We start from the raw sequence: 10,189 nt of genomic DNA on the forward strand, positions 1-10,189 counted from the left end.
TAGGGTATACACAAAAAGTAGCACACATGAGTTGTCTTGTTGGGCAGACTGGATGGACCGTGCAGGTCTTTTTCTGCCGTCATCTACTATGTTACTATGTTACATCTGTGCAGTGTTTGGCCATATTCAGGTGCAGAGTCAGCAAGCTGCAAGAACTGAATGCTTGGAGATACAGTTGTATGAACTGTGTCTTCAACTGGGATATGCGGAGCAGTGGGTCAGTGAGAAGTCAGAGACACTCCGACTCTTTTTGGAGTCTTCTATAGACCCTTTGGAAAATCTTTGATCTTTGGAAAATCTAAATTCGAATCTGCCAAGCCCCTTCGTGAAAAATTACACTGGCTACCCATCAAAGAACGTATGGCCTTTAAGGTCTTTACCTTGATTCACAGGATGATTTATGGAGAAGTTCCTGAATACATGTTAGATCTGGTCGATCTACTACCCAGAAACAAGCAGTGGCGTAGCCAGAAAACCAATTTTGGGTGGGCCTGAGCCCAAAGTGGGTGGCACAAAAGTTTCTCTGCCTCGCCCTACCTTCACCTCAAAATATAAATACTTTAGCTAATGAGGATCCTCAAACTCTGTCAGCTGAAGACTTCCTCTGAAAGTGGCCAGAACTTCTTTACCAAGCTTGGCAGGCAGCAGCAACATCCCTAAGCGACCAAAGCTGGCACCCCTTGCATCCTTAGTTGTCAGTAACTCAAAGATGCTGTTGCCAACTGCAGAGCTTGGTAGAAGGGAGTTCTGACTGCCTTTGAAGGAGGTCCTCAGCTGGGATGCTTGGGGAGCCCCACCAGCTATAAAGCAAGGGTAAGGGCCAGTGTTAGACATGCTCTGGCCCAGGTCAGAAAATAAAGGAGGGCACTCTCTCCAGTCCCCTCTCTTCCCTGCCTCCCTTCCTATTTCTGTACCTGCCATTACTATCACACTGACAGACCCTCACCAAAAACAGAACAAGGGATCACAAGTTAGAAATAAAAATATTTACACAAAAATTGAATTGAGAACCCCAAGAAGTTAAACTTAACATGTATTACAACCCTGAAGAAATAAAAACAAAAATGCATTTCCTTTGTACTGAACACAATGCAAAGACATTTGCTATGCACTTTTCACAAAGCTAACATATTCCATTTAAACATTCAAAATAAAATGCTTTTTTCTACCTTTGATGTCTGGACATTTTATTTTTCCATTATGTTGCTTCTAATTTCCTGGTGTCTACTAATTCTCCTTCAAGTGACTGCTGTGCATTTGTCTTTTCTCCTCTCTACTGTCTATTCCCTCACTACATCTACCTCCGACATACTGATCATTCCTTTTTAGCTGCTTCCTCTTTTTTTTTTTTTTTTCTGCCTCTCCGTCAACTCAAATTTTACTCTCTTTCTCGCCTTTCTCCTTCTTTTTACTTTACAGCTGCCTAGCAGATCGTCATCTTCTTCTCTCTCCCACTAGCTCTCCCATTACCCACTCCTTCTCCAGCCATTCCCTTTCATCTTTAATCTACTCCCCATTACTATATTTCTATCTTCTGTAATCACTATCCTCTCATCCATTTCCTTGCCACCCTCTTCCTCCTCCCCCCTCCAGCATCTCCCACATGGTTCCACCATTCCCAGCATCTTCCTCCATCCACCCTTCTAGCTCCCTGTCCCTTCTCTCCTCCCCTGTCCCCCATGATCCAGCATTTCTCCCTCTCTCTTCCCTCACTCCCATTGTCTGGCATCTCTCCATCATTCTCATTTGCTCCTGGATCCAATATCTCCCTCTCTCCCCTCTCCTATGAATCAGCCCTGCCTCTCATCCAACCCCATGTCCTACATCTCCCCCTCTCTCCCATTGTCCACATCCTTCTTTTCCCCTCCCTTGTACCCCAGATCCAATATCTGTCTTCCCCCTCCTTCCCATGCAGCATTCTCTTCCTTCCTCCACATTTCTGTCTCTCTCCCACTGTCCACCATCTCTGTCTCCCCCTCCCTTGTGCCCCAGGTCCAATATCTCTTTCTCCTCCTCACATACAGCATCTCTCCCTTCTTCCCATCCACTGTCATGTCCAACATTTCTCCCTCTCTTCTCCCTGCACCATCTCTCCCTCCCCTCCACCCCCATATACAAGATTTCTCCCTTTCTTGCCCCCCTCTACCCCTTTGTCTCTCTCTCTCTCTCTCTCTCTCTCTCTCTCTCTCTCTCTCCCTCTTCCTTCCCTCCACCCTCATGCACCATCTCTCCCTCCTCTTCACCTGTGTCCAACATTTCTCCCTGTGTTCTCCCTCCCCCTCCATGCAACATTTCTCCTTCTCCAACCACCCCATCTCTCTTGTCCCTATCCGCCTCTCCCTCCAGGCAGCATTTTTCCCTCTCCTCCCACTATACAAGATTTCTCCCTCTGCTCCGCTGCCTGCCCGGTACCTTGGCTGAGCCCCAAATGTAGCTATGTGCACCTATCCCCAGGCTCCGCTTCGCCGCATGATCGTCACGCCCTGCACTCTTCCTCTCGCCCCCCACGCTGCACGCAGCGCCGTGCTCCCCCCTGCTGCGTCCATCCGATCCTCTGATGCACTTCCTGTTAGGACCAGATAGACGCGGCAGGGGAGAGAGCAGCCGCCTGTATGAATGGCAGCACAGCACAACAGGCAAGAAGAAGAATGCAGAGCGATGCAGCGAAGCGGAGCCTGGGAGCAGCGAGAGAAGAAGGATGTGAACGGGCGCCTGGGCGGGCCTGGAGGGAAAGTGGGTGGGCCTGGGCCCATCCAGGCCCACCCGTGGCTACGCCCCTGGAAACAAGTCCAGTTTCTCCCGATCCTACTAAATTTACATTATCCAGTTTGCAGTGGTCTTAAATACAAATCCACCTACGCCTCCAACTTCTCCTTCATAGGCACACAACTATGTAATGCTTTACCAAAATCCTTAAAATCTACTCAGAACTATCTAAATTTTAGAAAATTATTAAAGACCACCCTGTTTAAGAAGGCCTACTTTCCAGACTTAACATAACCTACTTCTTCCTGGTCTCACCAAGATTCATGGACTCTATTTCCTTGTATTATCTTTTGCTATCTTTGTTTTTCATAAGATACCTATTTGCCTATTATCTTACTTTTACATAGTTTAATTGTACTTTCTCTGTACTGTAGCCTACCCTACGGTTTGTGTAAGCCACATTGAGCCTGCAACTAGTGGGAAAATGTGGGGTATAAAAGTATTAAATACATAAATAAATCCGATTACAGGAAGAACTACTTGTCTCACACATTTGCACTTGAACTGGTTTGAAATGCTGTTTTAAGACTGTATATCAGACAAATGGTTGAGCATTTATTATATAAGTTTTTCCACGATATGTTTAGACTGATCCCAGCCAGGGACTTCTTGCAGGCTTATTTTCGAAAGAGAAGGGCGCCCATCTATCGACACAAATCGGGAGATGGGCGTCCTTCTCTCAGGGTCACCCAAATCGGTATAATCGAAAGCCAATTTGGGGCGTCCCCAACTGCTTCCCATTGCGGGGACGACCAAAGTTCACGAGGGCATGTCGGAGGCGTAGCGAAGGTGGGACTGGGGCGTGCCTAACAGATGGGCGTCCTCGAGCGATAATGGAAAAAAGAAGGGCATCCCTGACGAGCACTTGGGCGACTTTACTTGGTCCATTTTTCTTACAACCAAGCCTCAAAAAGGTACACGAACTGACCAGATGACCACCAGAGGGACTCGGGGATGACCTCCCCTGACTCCCCCAGTGGTGACTAACCCCCTCCCACCCTGAAAAAAACAACTTTAAAAACTTTTTTTGCCAGCCTAAAATGTCATACTCAGGTCCATCACAGCAGTATGCAGGTCCCTGGGAGGGGAGGTATGTGTGTGTCAGCAGAGGCATAGCGAAGGCATGGATGTCCTTCTTTCAAACATTTTGGACATCCTGAACTGCACACCCCCCACCCCACAGGGACAGCCTAATTTCAAGGCAGTGGAGTGGCCTAGTGGCTAGAGCACTGGTCTTGCAATCCAGAGGTGGCCAGTTCAAATCCCACTGCTCCCACTTGTAATCCAAAATCCAAATAAATAAAGGGGGTGTCAGAGGCATAGCAGGCATGGACATCCTTTTCACAGAAACATCCACATTTTGGACATCCCTGACAAGCACTTGGACATTTTCACCTGGACTTGTACCTTTCTAAGGTTGTAGATGGCTATTATACACGCAGCTTGTCTGCATGTACGAAGCCATCTTTGGCACATGCAGAGCAGCCATGCAAAATGCTTGGCTGTTCTGCACTGGCTTCCCCTCCCTAGGAAGGAAATCGTGTGCAAATGAGCTAACAGTGAGCAGCTCATTTGTATGCGATTTCCTTCATGCATGCCCGTTCCTTTCCTAATCACTAAGGGATCGGTAAGGGAAGGGCTTTTTCCGTTCAGTTAGTGCATCAGTTAGTCCACTGAAGTGCCCCTAGGGTGCCCTGTTGGTGTCTTGGCATGTGAGGGGGACCAGTGCACTATGAATGCTGGCTCTTCCCACGACCAAAGGGCTTGCATTTAGTCGTTTCTGAGATGGGCGTCCTCAGTTTCCATTATCTCCGAAAACCGGAGACGACCATCTCTAAGGTCGACCATCTCAACATGTATGTCGACCATCTCTAAGGTCAACCTAAATGTTGTGATTTGGGTGTCCCCAACCGTATTATCGAAACGAAAGATGGACGCCCATCTTGTTTCGATAATACGGGTTTCCCTGCCCCTTCACAGGGACGTCCTGCGAGGACGCCCTCAGGAAAACTTGGGCGCCCCGTTCGATTATGCCCCTCTTGGTCTTTTAAACCAGAGGCTCTTTGTGTTGGAGGTAATGTTTTTGATAAAACAAAATTGGGCAGATGTTTTGCAATCTATGTTGCAGTTACCTTTTTGTGACCCTAAACAGCTAGTAGAATCTTTGCTAGTGAGAGAATTATCAGTAGTGATTGGTTAAACCCTACGAGTATCCTTAAGCAGCTGTCATCGAAACCCTGCAACTTGTTCTTTTTTAAATATTTATTTCCTTATATTATATTTTCTTCCTTGGTTCCCAAAATATGGTGGGTGAAAGTTTATTGATATTTGCTTGTATGCATTGAAGTTTCCTGCAAGCTTTTTCTTATTTCAGTTTCATTCAAAGTTGTTTCTCTGAATGTTAATATAAATTGTTAAAAACATTTTTTTAAAAGTTGGGAGTGGGGAAGATGGCACTGAAGCCTGAGATTAACAGTGCCTGTAATCCATCATACTCCATAGCCATAGCATGCTTTATCACACCTGTGATGAGAGATAATTGCATGCAAATTTAAGCACGCATGGGGTAAAAGTGCGGAAGATTTGCACCATGTTCCCGCACTTGTTTGACAGGTCTGGGCTGTCAAAAGCCCAGACCTGTCAAAAACAGGGACTGGAGGTCCATGGGACCACCAGACCCCAACTACCCCTGTCCCGAACCAGGCTGTCAAAAGGTAGAGGGGTGGGGGATTGACCGTGGCCCACTGGGCCACCAGAGACTTCTCAGGAATGCTGGGGGGTTAGGGGGGGCTGGAGACCCACCGTAGCTCCGGCCCCCCCGAACCTGTGTTGGGAGGGTCAAGGGGACCGAAGGTCCTCCAACCCTGTCGCTGGGGGGGGGGGGTGTCGGTCGCCCACTGGGCCACCAGGGACTTCTTAGGAATGCTGGGGAGGGGGGGTTAAGGGGGCTTGAGACCTCCAACCCCCATTTCACCTGGTTCGGGGTAGGGGTAGTTGGGGTCTGGTGGTCCCATGGATCTCCAGCCCCTGTGTTTGACAGGTCTGGACTTTTGACAGCCCAGACCTGTCAAAGAAGTGCAGGAACATGGCACAATCCTCCCGCACTTCTATCCCATGATCAGAGAGAATTGCATGCTTAAATTTGCATGCAATTCTGATCACAGGTGCGGTAGAGCCCCATGCTGTTCCAGCGCTATTTTTAGAACGCTGGGCTTTTGATCATCTGCCCATGAGTGCATTGGAACACATAGACATTCGAGATCTTTTTTCTGCCCAGGGTGACTTATTTTCAAGTTTGGTGTCCATTTTGGGAAACTTGACTCTTTTGGCCCAGAAATGCATATTGAACAGCTAACGCACTGGCACAGCTTGCATTTGTATGGGTGTAGGTAGTGGGTGGGGGGTGGGGTTGAGCTTATATTTTGTTACTTGTTTGTTGTGTTGTTTGTTTCCTATCTTTTTCAATAAAAATGATTTGAAAAAAAATGTTTAATGGTTTGTCCCCAGTTTATCTGTTAAATTTGGTTGCTTTCCCTCTGAAAAGATCTTCTAAATCCAGAGATCCTTTTCTCCTTTTATTTTCATCATTTGTGGGGATTAGATTTAAGAACATTTTAGAGAATTCTTTTAGCTTTTGGGCTATACAATTTTGGCTATCATTACCTATAGTGTTACAGGCAACCTCTTCTTATAGTTCTTTTAGGAAAAAAACTAAAAATGTTCATTATGCTTAATTTTTCTGTAATGTTTTAATTTTGTTAACTGCTTTGAACAGCCATCTGGTGGGAGTTGGTGGTATACAAGCAACATATCATCATCATGTGCTTTTATATCAATGAAGCCACAATATTTAAAATCCAACACCCAGGCCAGGCATTCTAACTTTTAACTGCTCCAACAAATTACTGGAACCTACTTATAACTAGGGATTCTGATTTTAAGTGTAGAGAACATACAGATTCCTTCTGTCAGAGACAGTATGGCAGTGAGATCTATTGCCTAGGTGAACTTTTGACTTGGAAAGCTCTTGCAGTTTCCAGAATCAAGGTTGACCAAGGAGGTTTAATGACAGGAGATGTCATGGGCCTATCTGGCCTAAAGCCAGTGGGTACGGCTTTTCACCCTTTCAATTACATTGCTTTGGGTGTACCAAGATGGCGGTGGCTGCATTGGGGAGAATTCCCAGCTACATTGTTGTGGCATTTGGGAGGGTAAGCCTGGTTAGGTATGGCATGCACTGCTGTGTGTCTGTGCTTGTCATGATTTCTAATGAAAATAGCTTTAGTTAGCTAGTGTCTGAAAATATGAAAATGACAGTCGTATGAATGAGTGGGAATGCAAGTTGGTACATTAGTTTGGTGTCAGGAGGCTCTGCAGGGAAAAGGTGTGTGTTTTAAAAAACAGTTTATATAAGCACTGATATAAATCAACTTCTGCTAGAAATTATTACATTAACTAGCATGGAACAGGTTTAATCTAACCTGAGCTGCCAGTTTAAAAACAGGTTAGTTCTGGTGGTGACTGAAGAACTGTTCAGTATTAACAGTTTGAAAAGGCTTAATTATTAGTTCTCTTGTGAACAGCTTAAGTCATGCTGGAGGAAGTTTAGCTAAAGACAGTTTACTCTGCTTGATAGAGATTTCTCTGCCAGTTAGGAGGCAGACTATAGAACCTTGAGAAGGCAGATTCCAAGATACATAGCCTGAGAGCTATTATTGCAGTGGTAAAGAACACTGCTCAGCCTCAGCAGTAAGAGCTGCTATTGCTGTAAAAAAAAAAAAAAAAGTACTGAGTTAGCAATGAGCTCAAGGGTAAATAATTAAGATACCCTTTTTAAAGTGAAACAGTGCTCAAGCAAAACTGAAGTGGTGATATTACCAGGCAGCATCATTGTGGGTGGTTAGCTTAGGGACCCTGAATTATTATTATTATTAGGCAGCAATTGACCTAGGGGTAAAGTCTCATGCTACGGTAACCGAGCGGTAATGACCTACGTGTGGGTTCAAAAATAAAAATTATTTTTCAGTCGCGCGTATCAGACATGCGGCAAAAATGAAATTACCACAAGAGCCACGCAGTAGCCGGGTGGTAACTCCATTTTGGCACGCGTTGGGCGTGTGTAGAGCTTTACGTGGCTTAGTAAAAGGACCCTTTTGTTTTTTCCGGCCTCATCCAAGTTAAGTAAACCTTTGGTTGGAATTGCATCTTCTGGCCTGGACAGTTTAATAGGCAAATAAATGCCCTTAGTAAAAGATTTTTTTTTAAGCTTAGGCAATTAAGGGCAATAAAATCAATTTTGCAACAGGAGGACTTTAGGGTTCTAGCCCAAGCAGTTTTGCTGCCTCAACTGGACTAATGTAATTAGTTATATCTTCAAATTACAAGAAATTTACAAAATCGCTTACAGTTGATGCAGAACACTGCTGTCAGGCTGGTTTGTGGGCTGAGTTGTTTTGATTGTGTGTCTTCTTCTACGTGCAATCTTCACTGGTTACCAATACGTCAATGTGTAAATTTTAAGACAATTTGTTTAATTTCAAATCAGTTTTTGGTTTACATTTGGTTAGGTGAATAACTAGTTGTTCCATCTGTTAGCAGAAGATTGGGTTTTGTGAGAACTTTGAAGTTAGGTTTTTTTATCTTTAAAAATATTTATTTTAAAACCATTATCAAGAATTCTTTTCCTTTTTTGGGGCTAAGACTATGGAATATGTTACCATCAGATTTAACATTGTTCTGATAGTCACCCAATTTTATGAATGTCAGTGAAACCAGCCTCATAGAAAATACCTTAACGTTTCTTTGTGTAAGACAGTGAGCCTCAGCTGTGCCGCTCACCGTATGTGTTTTATCGTTGAGTCTTATGCACCTTCACCAGCCGCCTTCACCTAAATATCTTTCATATTACTATATTACCAATGACGATATGCATGCATAAGACTCAACGATAAAACACCTATGCTGAGCGGCACGGCTGAGGTTCATTGTCTTACACAAAGAAACGTAAAGATATTTTCTATAAGGCTGGTTTCACTGACATTCATAAAATTGGGTGACTATCAGAACAAGGTTTGATTTGGGGAGCCAGCAGACAATTGTGTTGTCATTTGGAGTTTGGACCATCAGATTTAAGACATATATCCTCTTATTTTTCTTGTAGGAAAGGTTTAAAGACTTTCATCAATAAGTGGTATATGTTACTTGCTGTTTGTTTGACTCCAATAGAATAGAACTGTACTATTAATAGTCGTATTGGAAGGCTACCAACTAGAGATTATGGCAGCCATTTTCACTGAGGCACCCTGAGGGGCAGAAGCAAGTGGTTCACTCCTGCCCAGGGATCAGAGGGTCCTCTGGGGCTCAGGAAGGGCAGGCAGGAGGGGGATTGTCAGTGTTGCTTTGGGGAGATGGGAGGGGCAAGAGGAGGGTTACTGCAGCTTTAGGGAGGCTGCCAGCTCCTCCCCGACGCTGCACTCAATATCCCTCTCCAGTTTACATCAAAGATGGGAGTGGTAGGGAGAGTAGGTGGCATGGGTGGGCAGACTGGATAGGCCATATGGTCTTTATCTGCTTACATTTTTCTTTGTTTCAACATATGTATGTTAAATAACATTCACACAGTCATGTATGTCTCTGCATTTACTTCTGCTCTTAAGCAAGTGTAAATGTATGCACTAGGTTCGTGTTACCCATTATTTCTGCTGGATTTCGTGCTACTAGGCTGCAAATAGATGCCTTTTTGTTTACTTAATTCAGGTGACCAGTTATAAAATTACCCCCTTCCTAAAGGTGCTACTACTAATAGCCTTAGTGTCACCTAGATAGGATTTTAGATAGTGCTGGGGGGGAACCGGCTGTCTTGGTACATGTGGGAGACAGGTTCTGGAGGCCAAATTTAGGCTCTTAGGTCGAAAGCTCAAATCCAGAACCTCTAGGGTAGCGTTTTCTGAACTGCTACCCGTTCCACTTGCAGGGCTCAAGAGACAGGCAGAGCTCTGGAGTCTCAATGCGTGAATGAGATGATGGTGCAGGGAGGAGGGTTTTAGATTTGTTAGGAACTGGGCAACATTCTGGGGAAGGGAGAGCCTATTCCAAAAGGATGGGCTCCACCTTAACCAGGGTGGGACCAGGCTGCTGGCGTCGGCATTTAAAAAGGAGATAGAGCAGCTTTAAAACTAGAAACTGGGGGAAGGCCGACAGTTCCTCAAAAGTGCATGGTTCGGGCTAAGGTATCTTTCAAAGATATCACTAAAACAGGGACCATAGGGTATCCCGATAGTGAGGTTGCAAAAGAGACCATAGTAAATCAGGTGTCCTTAAATAAAAATAAAAATCAGATAAAAAATTGCAAATTAATACTGTCAAATACTGAGCATGATGTGAATAGGAACAACAAACATTGTTTGAAATGTCTATATGCGAA

Source organism: Microcaecilia unicolor, chromosome 2 (assembly GCF_901765095.1).
Source record: "Microcaecilia unicolor chromosome 2, aMicUni1.1, whole genome shotgun sequence".
Lineage (NCBI taxonomy): Eukaryota > Metazoa > Chordata > Amphibia > Gymnophiona > Siphonopidae > Microcaecilia > Microcaecilia unicolor.